The sequence below is a fragment of the Bufo bufo genome, chromosome 6 (genome assembly GCF_905171765.1).
Source record: "Bufo bufo chromosome 6, aBufBuf1.1, whole genome shotgun sequence".
Lineage (NCBI taxonomy): Eukaryota > Metazoa > Chordata > Amphibia > Anura > Bufonidae > Bufo > Bufo bufo.
This window is the reverse complement of record NC_053394.1, coordinates 182,051,350-182,066,297: the sequence shown is the minus strand read 5'-3', so window position 1 is coordinate 182,066,297 and position 14,948 is coordinate 182,051,350.

Here is a 14,948-nt window from a genome sequence, read left to right as displayed (position 1 = left end):
GCAGGTGTCATAGGTACCGATTATACGGAAGATGGAGTCCGTATCTGTCTTTTTGGGTTTAGGTGATAAAAGGTCCATTCTATTTTGATTCAAAGCCGACCTGAAAGTAGGGCTGCAGCTAACGATTATTTGAATAATCGATTAGTTGTCGATAGTTTCATTGATTTAATCGGGAAAAAACACCAAAATGACAAAAAAGGGGTTTATATGATTTTACTTGAAAAATAAATGTTCAAAGGCCATATTAAAACAATTTTAGGACTTACATAATTATAAAATTATAAAAATTTTGCATCACAATGTAAAAAAGACAACATGTCCAAATGGTCAGGGCTTAGGCTAGCTCTCTTCATACACGCTATGTTACCTGTTGCAGAGAAGAGACGTTCCGACGGTGTGGATGTACTTGGGATAGACAATTATGATCTTGCAAGTTTAACCAATGTAGGATACCTGTCTTCGTTAGACTTCCACCAGCTAAAAGGGTTGCCATCCTTGTGGAGATGCTTCTCAGCAAAATAGGACTGTACTTCATTTCTGATGACTGTGTTAATATCCTCCTCCATGTGTTCTCCCTCTGTGTCCTCTTCACTGCTGCCACCAGACTCAAGGAGAGTCTCCAGTATCGAGGATGTTCTTGATGTTGAAGGTCCTGGCTCTGCATCAGCTGTAGAAGTAGACGTGGTAGTTTCCTGCTGCACCTCCAGGATCTCGGTTCTTCTTAGAGCAAGAAGCTCTGTCTGCACTTTTGCCTGCACATTTATAATTTGTTCAGGTGTCAGAAACTTCAACTTCCTAAATCTTGGGTCCAGCGCAGCGGAAATAATCACAGGATTTAGAACCTGTTCTGATAGGATATGACGCCATCTGCTGTGAAGCTGGTCCTTTACAGTGGCTTGGAAGCTCCTCATGGCCGCAGTTTCAAAGGAAGCAAGCTCCATAGACCTCAACAACCCCTTGACAAGTGCAGGCATTGAAGATAGAGATGGATACTCTTGCCCACTCATGAACACATTGGCACACTCAAAAGGCTTAAGCGCAGTGCAAAGCTCCTCAAGAACAGTCCACTGTTCTGGCTTTAGGTCCCGATAATGTTTGCCCTTTATGGTAACTGATGGGTCTGACAGGGTTGCAGTAACTGGCCACCTTTGCTCAAGGAGTCTGTCAGCCATATAGTAAGTGCTGTTCCATCTGGTGCTGACATCTTGCACAAGCTTATGTTCTGCTGTACCCATTTGCTTCTGCTTCTCCTTCAACTTGGTGCTGGCTAATTCACTTTTTTTAAAGTGTTCAACCAGTCCTCTAGCAGCACTGACAGCTCTATCAATGGCTGCATTTTTCATTGCAGCATTAATAACAAGCTGCAAAGTGTGGCCAGTGCAGCGGATACTGGACCATCCATGCTTCTCCTCCAGGATATTCGCAGCAGCCACCATGTTTGCAGCATTGTCATGAATAAGGGCAATAATTTTTTTTTTTTTTGGTGGAATTTTTAATTTATCCAAAACCTCCTCTAACCATTCTGCAATGTGTGCAGCTCTGTGTCTCACCTCCAGGGGCATGGTTGTCAGACAGATGGAATTCATCTTCCAATCATCCCCTATGTAGTGGCATGTTATGCCAAGGTAAGCCTCAGTTGCTACGCTGGTCCATATGTCTGCAGTCAACGCTATTCTCTCATTATGGTGAATGGTATCCGTCACATGCTGAAAGGTCTCCTTGTACTTCCTCTCCGCTTGTATGAAGAATTTAGTGCACTGACCATGCTTTGGAATCCTTTGTCTTCAACCATGGACAGTGGTTGCATGTCAGTGACTAACATTTTTAATACAGCATCTGTGAGAACAGAAGCTTGTGCTGGTGTACATTGGGGATTCACATGCACAAATTTACTCATGGAGCACTGCCTCTTCCTGAAATGATTGAAAAGCAATCTATTAGTAAAAAAATCTATTTCTATCTAACTTACTCACATATATATGAGTAGGTTTGACAGAAAGAGCTTTTTACCTGCATAATACATCATATTACTTACGGAGCTATTCCTTCCTCTGTGACGCCAACATGTTTCCTTCTCAGGTGCTCGTTCATCACAGTTGTGCTTCCGTGCTACGCCAGCGCTGCTTTTCAGATTTTGCAGACAACCGACTTGTTGGATAGATGTTGAGTGAAGTGCATCCATGCCTTGCATGACTTTGTCCGCACGCTTTTCTCAGGGGGTCACAGTCTCACCAGCGTCGGCCATAATGCAGTTCTGTAATTTAAGCAAATGCTTAAAAATTGTGCTGGTGGGAGAGGGGTTTAGTACTTGGACATGCAGGAAACAGGTTAAATAACATGAGTGACATAACTTACACAGCCGACTCCGAGCAGTGTACACCTGTTTCTCACAACCCCAGTCCCGCACCACTGGACTCTGGAGGTAGTAGACCTAATAGGGACAGAAAAAACAGCAGCAGCATATTAACAAATCTGTATCCACTACTGCCGCACCACTCACCAGGGCCATCTTTACCAAGGGGCAGCTGCCCCGGGCCCAGTTGCTTCTGAGGGGCCCAAGGCAGCTGCCTCTTGAGTCCTGCTAGCCACTGCCCCGGGTGTCAGGCTGTCAGCTGTGATCTAGGACCTTAGCTGTGATCTAGGACCTTAGATGACATCATCACCATGTGACCAGTAACCTAGCAATATTACTGGTCACATGGCTATGAGGTCATCAAGGTCCTATCAGGAGTGTTGCAGGAGAAGTTTGCCTTAACTGTGGAGCTTTTTTTGTGAAGATTACATCAGAAAAAGGTGACAGGGGCTGTTATGCTAATATACTGTAAACTACTGTATAGTGGGGTGCTGTATACTGTGGGGGGGCCTGTATACTGTGGGGGGCTGTATACTGTGGGGGGCTGTATACTGTGGGGGGCCTGTATACTGTGTGGGGGGGCTGTATACTGTGGGGGCCTGTATAGTGTGGGGCGCTGTATACTGTGGGTGCTGTATATTGTGGAGTGCTATACTGCTGTACTGTATACTGTGGGGGGCTGTATACTGTGGGTGCTGTATAGTGTGGAGTGCTATACTGCTGTACTGTATAGTGTGGGGGGCTGTATAGTGTGGGGTGCTGTATCGTGTATAGTTTGGGGTGCTATATACGGTGAGGTGCTATACTGCTCTACTGTATACTGTGAGGTGTTGTATACTGTGGACTGCTATACTGCTCTACTATATACTGTGAAGTACTGTATAGTGTGGGGTGCTATACTGCATACTGTGTGGTGCTGTATACTATAGGGTGCTATACTGCATACTGTGTGGTGCTGTATACTATAGGGTGCTATACTGCATACTGTGGGTTGCTGTATACTATAAGGTGCTATACTGCATACTGTGAGGTGCTGGGGTGCACTGTAACACTAGGGTGAGCCGAGTTCCGGTCTCCTTCCTGCAGAGCGGTGCCCACTTCCAGCCTGAGCCCAGCTGCCCAGAGCACTGATCCTGAGCCGCTGGAGTCTTCAGAACTGGCAGTATTTACAGTCATTCACTGTACTCTACCAGATGTGTGGATTTTGTGTGTGTGTGTTGTGGTGGAGGGCGTGATTGCCTGCTAAGGTGTGGGAAGGCGGGATCCAGGGGGCCCAAGTAAATTTTTGCCCAGGGTCCAATCAATATTAAAGACGGCCCTGCCACTCACCATAGCCCTTCCTCACCTTGCAGTGTCTCTCTCAGGGGGATTCTACTGCACCGCACCAGTGGACTCTGGTCTGGACTCTGGAGGTAGTAGACCTAATAGGGACAAAAAAAACAGCAGCAGCATATTAACAAATCTGTATCCACTACTGCCGCACCACTCACCACAGCCCTTGCTCACCTTGCAGTGTCTCTCTCAGGGGGATTCTACTGCACCGCACCACTGGACTCTGGAGGTAGTAGACCAACAGCTTATAATTTATTGCACATTCAATCTCCAAGACTCATACTCCTCCCTACTACTATTATCCTGATTACCTGGCTGAGTTATGGGGGGGGGGGGGGTGGCACTGTTATGGGGGCATCTGTGGATTGAAGGCACTGTTATGTGGGCATCTGTAGATGGCAATGGTATGGGGGGCATCTGTGGATAACACTGTTATGGGGGCATCTGTAGATGGCACTGTTATGGGGGGGATCTGTGGATGGCAATCATGGCACTGTTATGGGGCATCTGTGGATGGCAGGCACTGTTATGGGGGCATCTGTGGATGGCACTGTTATGGGGGGATCTTTGGATGGCTGGCACTGTTATGGGGGCATCTGTGGATGGCACTGTTATGGGGGGATCTGTGGATGACACATATGTGTCATCCACAGATTCCCCCCATAACAGTGTCCCTGTGTAGTGATTGTGAATGACCCCCAATACAGGGGTGGGGGCTGACATTTCAGTTTTGTAATAGCAGCGGGGCCCGGTGCAGTCACTGCATTCTATTACACCGGGCCCCGCTCACCTAATCATATCTATCAAGTAGGGGATGTTAAACTACTTATAGTGCAAAATCACTCCAGACCCTAACTTACTAGTATTAAACTATCGCAGGAGGCCGTCATGCGCATGCGCCTTCATTTATAAAGTGGGAGAAGCAGGCGCGTGACGTAGTGAGTTACGCTGCCGCCGCCCGGACTCCTGCCTGCTACAAAGTGTACTAGTAAGTTTTACACGCTGCCGCCCGCTCCCGCCCGCATAGCAACAAATCAGTCGATTATTCGATAACTGGAATCGTCGACAACGAATCCCGTTATCGAATATTGTCGATTAATCGTTGCAGCCCTAGTGTAAAGTAATTAACACTGAAGAGGACACTATACAGCTACAGATTGATCTGGATATATTAGAGGCTTGGGCAGAGAAGTAGCAGATGAGGTTTAACACTGACAAATTTAAGGTTATGTACATGGGAAGGAATAATGCAAATCACCCGTATATAGTAAATGGACATGGAAAAGGACCTAGGAATTTTAATAAACAGCAAACTAAGCAGTAAAAACCAGTGTCAGGCAGATGCTGCCAAGGCCAATAAGATAATGGGTTGCATCAAAAGGGGCATAGATGCCCGTGATGAGAACATAGTCCTACCACTTTACAAATCACTAGTCAGACCGAACATGGAGTACTGTGTCGCCGGAACTGCCTGCCGGAATCCTCTGCCGCAAGTGTGAAAGTACCCTTACTGTAGTCCCCATCTAATGTCACCTAATCTTAAATCACACACTTAATGCAAACACACAATTAAAATCAAACACTGCCAAACATTTTTTTGTCTCCCTATATAAGCGCTGCTCTCAGACTGCTGATTTATTATCCTCCATAATTACTATTTGAGTAAGGGAATTTCATAGTAGCACATGTCACCTTATTCACAAATGTACTTTTCTTTTAGCCATCGGTGTTTCCAATCCTCAGAAAAAGAAATGCAGGACAGCATTTGACTATGGACAGCAGTGTGCCAAGCACAGTTGGCTCACTTTCAGTTTTACTTCAGAATTGTAGTGCAAAGGGTACATCTTATGCCATGCCACCTGTTCAAATAAATCTGAAAAGTGTAGAAACCCTAGTTCCAAAATAGTTCCAGTTTGTGGCACTTTTTAGACAGATTTTAGGCGCAGAGAAATTTGTAAATTTGGGCCTATGTGTGTATCCACCCTTGGGCTGGAATCGCACAAGCAATTTTTTGCGGTATTTTTTTAGTGGAACACATGAGTGGATGGAAGAGGAAGGTATAAAGGATCAACTAGTACTTCACTCTTTTGTATCCAACTGTGTTTGGCACAAAAAACGCATGTGTGAATCCATCCATTAGATACACAGATTGGTTCCGGTGTGGGTTTTCTGCAGTAGACAAATCCACAGTCTATGCCAGAATTTTGAAACAGCAAATGTTTGCTGTAGAATTCTGCTGTGGGACTTCCATGGAATTCTAAAGCGTATCTGCCATTTTTAGCCATTCCCTTTATGGTTTTTTGTTTTTTCATATGTGCTGTTTTTTTTTTACCTTAAACTGTAGCATTTTTGTTGTGGTTTAGCACCAACCTAGGGCAAAAAAGCCATATCAATTCTTCATTCTGGTGTCCTTCCTTCTTCATTTGTTTGCACCACAGAACCGAAATTCCAGAAGAGATGTGGAAAAAAGCGTTTGACAGCTCAGAGCTAAAAAGTTCAGGGAAGCCACCGAACCACAAAGAAAGCCATTATTCGGTCATGGAATAGTCGCAGTAAGACACTGACTGATGTTGTAAGATACAATTTGTTTAAATGCAAGAACTTTAAAGGGCTTTTAATATTGATGCTTTTATTATTGATGACCTATCCTCAGGATAGGTCATCAATATCAGATCGTTGGGGGTCCAACACCCAACATACATCAGCTGTATGAGGAGACAGCGCGCCCAGTGTGCACATGCCGTCTCCTTTCTCTCTTCCTGCTCTCCGCTGTATGTCTATGGAACAGTAGCAGCGGACAGGAAGAGAAAATGGAAAGGACATATGCACACTGCGCGCACTGTCTCTTCAAATAGCTGATCGGCAAGCGTGTCGGACCCCCGCCTTCCTGATATTAATGACTTATCCTGAGGATAGGTCATCAATAGAAAAGTCCGGACAACCCCTTTAGTGAACTAGCCATGACTGGTTATGACACCAGCCAACAGAATGGGAGGCACAGTTCACTTTAACAGTGTTAGAACATGAAACATTCAGAACAGATAATGACAGACGTCCATTTGCTCCATGGCACAGAAGCAGCACAATTCTTTGTCTCAAGATCTGTTCAGCAATGATTCCATAAGACTTGCATAGGACTCTTCTACTGAGGCAAGTAGTCTATACTCCACTAGACCCAATAGCTTAGCATGACAACACCTGTAGCACCCCCACGCACTGGCTAGATCCAGCCTTACACACAAGGGTCACAGACTCAAAAGGTTGCAACTGCCCATCTGGTGGGAAATCAGGCCTTATGTACCCCACTTTTCCCAGATGGGATATGTAGTGTCTAATGCTTGTGCATTTCCATGCTGGCATGTAAAATCGCTATGCTATTCCCTTCCAATCATGATGTCTAGGACCAAACCCAGCAGTATGCTAGCCGTGCATAGTCACACTCTTGGAGAGGGAATGGTGCCCCAACACTACATTATATATACACAGTTGAGTCACATTATTACGACCACTAGATTATATCCAGAGTAACTGCAGCATGGACAGCAGCTAGCTTGGCTGGGAGTGATTCAATAAGGTCCTGGTAGGTTGTCAAATCTGGACCCATGCTGACTGCAGTGCATCCCACAGCAGCTGGATTTGAGTGTTAGGGAGGATCCAGAGAGCAAACACTACGATCGAGGTGGCCCCACAGATGCTTAGTTGGGTTCAGGTCTGGGAAATTAGGGGTCCAGGGTAGTACTTGGAAGTCTTGGTCATGCTCTTCCAACCAATGTTGGATATTTCTATCTATGTGATATGTCGCATTATCTTGCCGGATCCCATCTGCCCTAGGGAAGACACTCAACATGTATGTGATTTTCAAGGATGGATTCATACCCATATTGGTTGAGAATGCCTTCCACGTGGATGAGTGGGCCCAGAGAATGCCATGAAAACATTCCCCAGACTATAACACTGCCACCACCAGCTTGTATTCTTCAGCAATGGTTGTAGGGTGTTCTCTGATGTTTCTCGGCTGACACTTGAATGTCCATCCGTTGGATAAAATGTGACTCTTCATAGAAGACAACCCTTTGCTAATAAGCAGAGGTCCAATTCCAATACTGCCGTGAAAATTGAATCCTTTTCTGCTAATGCATCATCCATCTGCTTTCGAGCACCATGCGCAGTAGGGTTTAATGAACTGTTGTTTTAGACACACGACTGGTAGCCTCCTGGTTCATTTTGGTGGTGAGCTGCTCCACTGTAGAGTGTCGGTCCGCCCTTGCGCACCTTTGTAGTCTACTTTCACCTCTCAAATCAATGGCACGTGGTGCTCCAGTTTCCATGTTGCTTTTTTGCAGTGGTGCCAGTTGTCCACTCACGATGCTTTTTCACCAGAGCAGCAAGCAAACAGTTCAGAAATTATGCAGTTTCAGAAATAATGCCACCTTTAGCCAAAAAGCTAATAATCATCCCTTTTTGCAACTGTGATAATTTGCTCCTTTTATCCATGACAGCAACGAGGGATATTTGTGCAGACAGCCTATCGCATATATACCCACCAAGCCAGCTCATGACACGTGACTTCCTTCATGAGCTACGCAATGCCGAATGTAGGAAGTGGTCATAATAATGTGACTGGACTGTGTATATTAACAGTCAAGAAATCTTAGTAAAGACCGCTCTGCTCAAGCTATCCAGAAGGCATCCAATATAAAGACAGTCAAACACAGCTTTCAGATATAGCCGAACATCGAAACGACCCATAGAAATCCCTTCGACTTCCAGTTCAATCTTTCTGTAGGGACCAAAGGATGCGCAAATAGTGAAGGGCCACCAAGAGAAGTAAAATAATGTATTATACTCACAAAGGTAACGGGATAGTAGGCATATCAAAAAGCTTCAACAGCCCTCGTGTCTCTGCCCGACTTAGGTTTCGCTTTTGCTTCATCAGTGGCGCATGCAGCGCCATAAATAGGCAACTCACGAAGAACTTTTTCTTTTGTTTTATGTGTATATTAACAGTATCTAATATAGGTGTTGTTTCATATAAGCTCAAAACATACAAACAGCAAGTTGCACCATGCAGCCTTAAAGGGAACCTGTCACTGGGATTTTGTGTATAGAGCTGAGGACATGGGTTGCTAGATGGCCTCTAGCACTTCCGCAATATCCAGTCCCCATAGCTCTGTGTGCTTTTATTGCGTAAAAAAACCCCTATTTAATACATATGCAAATTAACCTGAGATGAGTCCTGTCCATGACTCATCTCACGTACAGGACTCATCTCAGGTTAATTTGCATATGTATCAAATCGTTTTTTTTACACAATAAAAGCACACAGAGCTATGGGGACTGGATATTGCGGATGTGCTAGCGGCCATCTAGCAACCCATGTCCTCAGCTCTATACCCAAAATCCAGGTGACAGGTTCCCTTTAACCACTGCCATTCTCTCATCACTATTAACCTACAAAAAGGCAGCTCTGTCAACTAAGACAGCTATAGTGACCACTTGTACCACATCCAGAGTAAACTAAAAACCAAACAAGTGGAATGTTATATCAAAAATTGTCATTTATTATAAAATATAAAAATGGAGAACAACAGGATGTAATACAGTACACGGAGAAGCACAGGGTAAGTCAAAACAAAAGAACCACCATGAGACTGCGCAAGGTAATGCACAGATGGGTACGATCAAAAGGTAACGCTAAAGCAAGGCTCTGGGAAACCAATTGAGTATCACATATAATAGTCTCCTCAATAGGGATGTGGTGCACGAAGCGCCACAGACTAAATGTAAGAAACCCAAAATAGTAGCTAGCAACATGGAATAATATAGGCGTCACATTCAGCCAGATAAGATAATACAATGGTGAGAACTCACTTGGCTAGGATCAAAAAATAATGGACCTGGTATACGCCTAAGTGCAAGGGACCCAGCGTGGACACATGCAGGGGTACCCCACACACAGTGTAGAACCGTGCTAGTTACAGACCGTACCTGAAGACATGGTGGCAAGATGAATGACAGGCCCTGGGCGCGAGACCTCGACGCGCGTTTCACCTCAACGGCTTCGTCAGGAGGTACTTTGTGATGCATAGGCAGAGTATATATAGGATATGGTAGGGGTGGGGTGATGGACAAAAATTACCTGGATGCGGCACATCTGCGGACCACACGAACGGGCGCGGGAAGCTCCATGGTACGCGGCGCCATCTCTCAGCGCATCCACGTCTGCACACTGCGCATGCGCAGCGACACTTGCAGACGTCACGGAGCGCGTCGAGATGGCGCCGCCCAGCGCATGCGCACCCCGCGACCCCCGTGGAACGCAGGTGAACCGCAATCCGCCGCTCAGAAAACAACTAGAGGATGGGATGTAATCGCACGATTGCCATAATGCCGCAGGCACACACCCGCTGTATCCACACCGGGCCCCTCGCTCACAGAAAATATCATATAAAGAAAGAACATAAGTGGACATCTAATCTGAATCAAAGGATAGTAAGAAGTGACATAGTCATAAGTGTAACAGGTAGTAGCATGACCTCCTGATACGTATACATAGTGGCATATCAGATAGAAAGGTGACATGTAGGGGGTCATAAATAAAACCATAATAATGACTAACTATGGCGTAACCCTGTAACGCACACACAGTGATGGGTGATAAGAAACATACAATGTGCTAAGGGTCCATAACAATAGGACCAGTAAATATAACGATCGTACAGATAATCTAGTGGTATGGTGAATGAAAGAGAAAATCTAATCCATAAAGACATCACATATATAAAAAAGTACTATCAGTAATTAGCATATAATCATTAATAAACATAATCCAGAACGTGTCAAGTCAGGTCATATGGGTCGATATTACCATCAAAGGTAGACATGATAAAACAATTCATACAAGTAAAGAAAATCATCCCATTATATTGATAAAACAAGGGTAATACTGTATAAAAAGCTGTATAATATAGACCCGCTGTAATAATGGTGGAGGGTGGGGGCGAACAGGGTGGCACCCCGGGCAGCAAAGGCAGCCCGCGGGGTCACCCCAGACACACCCAACCCACCACCAAGACAAAGAGCAATGAAAGCAGCAATGTGAATCATTAATATACATAATCCTGAACGTGTCAAATCAGGTCATATGGGTCAATATTACCATCTAGGCCATAATTCGCCCATAACTAAATATACTCTCAGTCTCCTTCTCAAATATACATGATAATAGACATGATAAAACAATTCATACGAGTAAAGAAAATCATCCCATTATATTGATGAAAAAAGGATAATACTGTATAAAAAGCTGTATAATATAGACCCGCTGTAATAATGATAGAGGCCCGCTGCAATAATGGAAGAGGGTGGGGGCGAATGAGGTGGCACCCCGGGCAGCAAAGGCAGCCCGCGGGGTCACCCCAGACACACCCAACCCCCAGCAAAGATGATAAAAGGATACACGAGAGTCCTGAAACGGAAAGGGGTGACACCACCGGCGGCAAAGGCCGCCGGCGGGGTCAGCCGAGACACCCCCATCCGCCAAGACAAAGAGCAATGAGAGCAGCAATGTGAACCGCGGCAGCAGTGGAGTCGGGGCGTCCGGGACGGCACCACAGGCGCCAGAAGCCGACAGCGGGGTCGGCCCGGGCCCCCACAACCCCACAAAAGAGGGAGGGCCACGGTGGAATAGGCCCCACCCATATGGCACCAAGCACATCAGATTCCTAACAAGTCCTCCCCAAAAGTATAGCAATATCATAGTAAGGATCTCACTGGCTAGAATATGCCAGGCAGGTTTATACCCATGTATTCTCGGAGCACAAAATGGTGCCCCGCCATATATATATATATTAGAAGTAATATAATATTATATAAATATGTTGCTAGGAGGTCTTGACGAACATCCTCTCTTGTGGCGGCTATGTCATCACAATAGGTAGCTCCGTCCATCATCACCAATTCCACACAGAAATGAATACCATGATCTCAAAAAAAAAGAAAATAACAATATTATAGAAAATACAATATAATAAAACAAAAGCAAAAATATATACCCTGCAATAAAATTCGCGCTATTTTCATAGAAAAGAAGAAAAACTGTTAGATTCATTAAGGCCGTACGGAGTGACGGTATCAAGGTTGACAATCCACCTAGTCTCTCTACGGAGTAGAGCCACTTTAATATTACCGCCTCTAGACCCTAGATGGAGTCTGTCAATACCCTTCACCGTCAGTCCCCCTGGATCGGACCCGTGAAACCTGCGAAAATGTCGTGGAACCGCCTGCAGTGACTCCCAATCCTTCTCAGGAATATCTGCCGCTGCACGAATCCTACACACATGTTCCAAAACCCGTGTCTTCAGGGCTCTCTTTGTCATACCAACATAAAAAAGATTACATGGGCATGTGATCAAATATATCACAGCCTCAGTATTACAATTTATGTTGTGTACGATCTTAAAATCTTTTCGGCCTGAGGAGTCACTGAAGGCGGTAGAACGAATCATATACCTGCAGGCGGCACACGATCCACAGGAGAAAGACCCCTACTTGGGACCTTTACTGCCAAAGATGCCCCCCCTGGGTGTGGGGACATAGTGACTTTTTGTGAGGATGTCACGCAAATTGCGTGACCGCCTCCACGTAATCTGGGGATATGTGGGGAGACATACCGCCAGATCACCATCTGTGTGAAGAACCGACCAATGTCTCCTCAGAATGTCCTGAATATACCTCCATTTCGAATTGAAGGGGGTAATAAATCTCACACATGTGTCACGGTTATCCCTTTTCTGAACTCTACTCACCAACAAAGAGTCTCTAGACGTTTTTTTGGCTCTTTCATAGCCCCGTTGTATGGTATTATACTGATAACCTCTTTCGAGGAATCGTTGTGTCAGCACGCCGGCTTGTTGTTCGAACTGCTTATCACTGGAGCAAATTCTGCGAGTTCTTAGGAACTGCCCTGTAGGTATTGCCCGAATCGTATTGGGGTGGTGAGCAGAGGAGGCGTGGAGAAGGGCATTGACGGCAGTGGACTTCCTGAAAAGATCAGTGGACAAGTGACCGTCAGATCCCTTAGTGATCATTATATCCAGGAATTCGACATTCGTAAGACTATATTTCCAGGTAAGTCTGATATTACGTGTGTTCTGGTTGAGACAGGCCAAAAAGTTTTCCAAGGACGGAATAGTATCCTGCCATAGGAAAAACACATCGTCTATATACCTAGACCATAGGAGTGCGGCATCATATCCAGGCGTTTCCTGGACAATCTCTCTCTCCCACAGCCCCAGGAACAAGTTGGCATATGCGGGGGCACACGATGCCCCCATAGCTGTCCCCTGGAGCTGTAGGAAGAGGCGGTCCTTGAATAAAAAGTAGTTATGCGTGAGCATAAATTCTAACAATGTCAGAATAAACTCAATCATGCCATTGTCATAATCTGACATGGTCAAAAAGGATCTGGATGCCCGCACTCCCTGGTCATGGTATATAGACGTGTATAACGACTCGATGTCGCATGTGACAAGGACCACATCTGGGTCAACATGAATCCCATTTAGCCGTCTCAGCATGTCGGTGGTATCCTTAACAAAAGAAGGAAGGGTTTCTACGCTTTTCTGGAGAAAAAAATCTATGAACCTTCCCACATTGGTGCACAAGCTGCCGATCCCCGAAACGATCGGACGTCCGGGAGGATGGGTGCGGCTCTTGTGCACCTTAGGGAGCAGATATAAGGTGGATTTGACCGGAAAGTCAACTCTCCACCCTTCCATCATTTTGATAGTGATGATGCCCTGATCACAGGCTTCTGCAAGAATGTCATCCAACTCATTCTTATAAAGTATAGTGGGGTCCTTCTCAATTCTGCGGTAGCATTCCCTATTATTGAGCTGCCTAAAAACCTCTCTTTCGTACATCTGCACAGGCCATATCACGACATTACCCCCCTTGTCAGCAGGTTTGATCACTACATCTTTCAATTCCTGTAGCTCCCGAAGTGCCTGTCTCTGTGAACGAGTCAGATTGTCTTTTCCAATATGTACATGGTCTATGTTTAGATCTCGTTTTACTAATTTCACAAAGACATCCACCGCGGGGCACAATGTTTTAGGGGGGAATGTACGTGAGCGCCTGTGCAGATGTACGGGAGACCTGCTAGGTACAGTAGCTATCTGATCCTCTAGAAGGGATTCTAGGTCACGAATCGCCTGCCTCTCAGCCGGCGACATTGAGGCAGTCGCATCGTGACCACGACTAAAGTGCTTCTTAAATAGAAGCTTCCGAGCAAACAATTCCAAATCCTTAACTACCTCAAAGTAGTCAAATCTACCCACAGGGGAAAAGGATAACCCCTTCTGCAGAACTTGCTGTTGTGTAAGGGTGAGGTTAATGGTAGAAAGGTTAATTACCTTCAGTTCTGTACTCTCTTCCCTCGGCCATTCCCGTTCCAGTGTTTCCGTTTGTATACTGGGGTACGTAGATTGTACCCTCCCCTTTCGGGATCCGGACCACGTGCCGCGGCCGGGCGTCCTTCTAAAAAAGGCACGCCACATTCTTCTTCAGATGTTGAGGACACCAGAGATTGGGAACGTGCACGGGATTCAGGTCTAGGGTTGGTGCGTTGCCACCTAAATACTTTGTTCTGCTGATAATCACCCAAATCTCTCTGGAATTTTTTGGTTTTAATAGACTGAATCTCGCGCTCCCACTTGGCAAGATCTTCCTCCAAATTTTTGTCAAATGATTCCAGCTCTTCCTTGGTCAGGAGTAGCTGGATACCGTCCTTATGGCCGTCAATGTCCTTCTCCACAGCCTCCAGGGCTCTGCGATCTGCCCCAATGAGCAGCTCAATAAGGGTTTGAGAACATTTAGTAAGGGCTTCCTCCCATTTGGTGGTAAATGTGGGGTCCTCCCCCTCCAATGTGGGAAAGATTTGGACCCTAAGACCTCGTGGTATGATATTCCTAGTTAGGTAATTCTCTAGTGCGGCCTTATCACAGCATGGGGGACCGTACCAACACCAGCTCACATGGACTTGGATCAGAGGTAAAAGAGTTATTCCAGCACATTAAAACAGGCAAATGGTCAAATAAATAAGCTACACTCACATTGCTGATCTCTTACTGCAGCCGTTCTGACAGTACATGGGTGCTCCATGCGCTCCACTTTCTGCTTCTGTAAGAGAATGGCTGGGAATGCCGCTCAGCCATTAAAAGGAAGTAAAGCACAGGCCATTGGGGAGTTTTTTTATGCACTG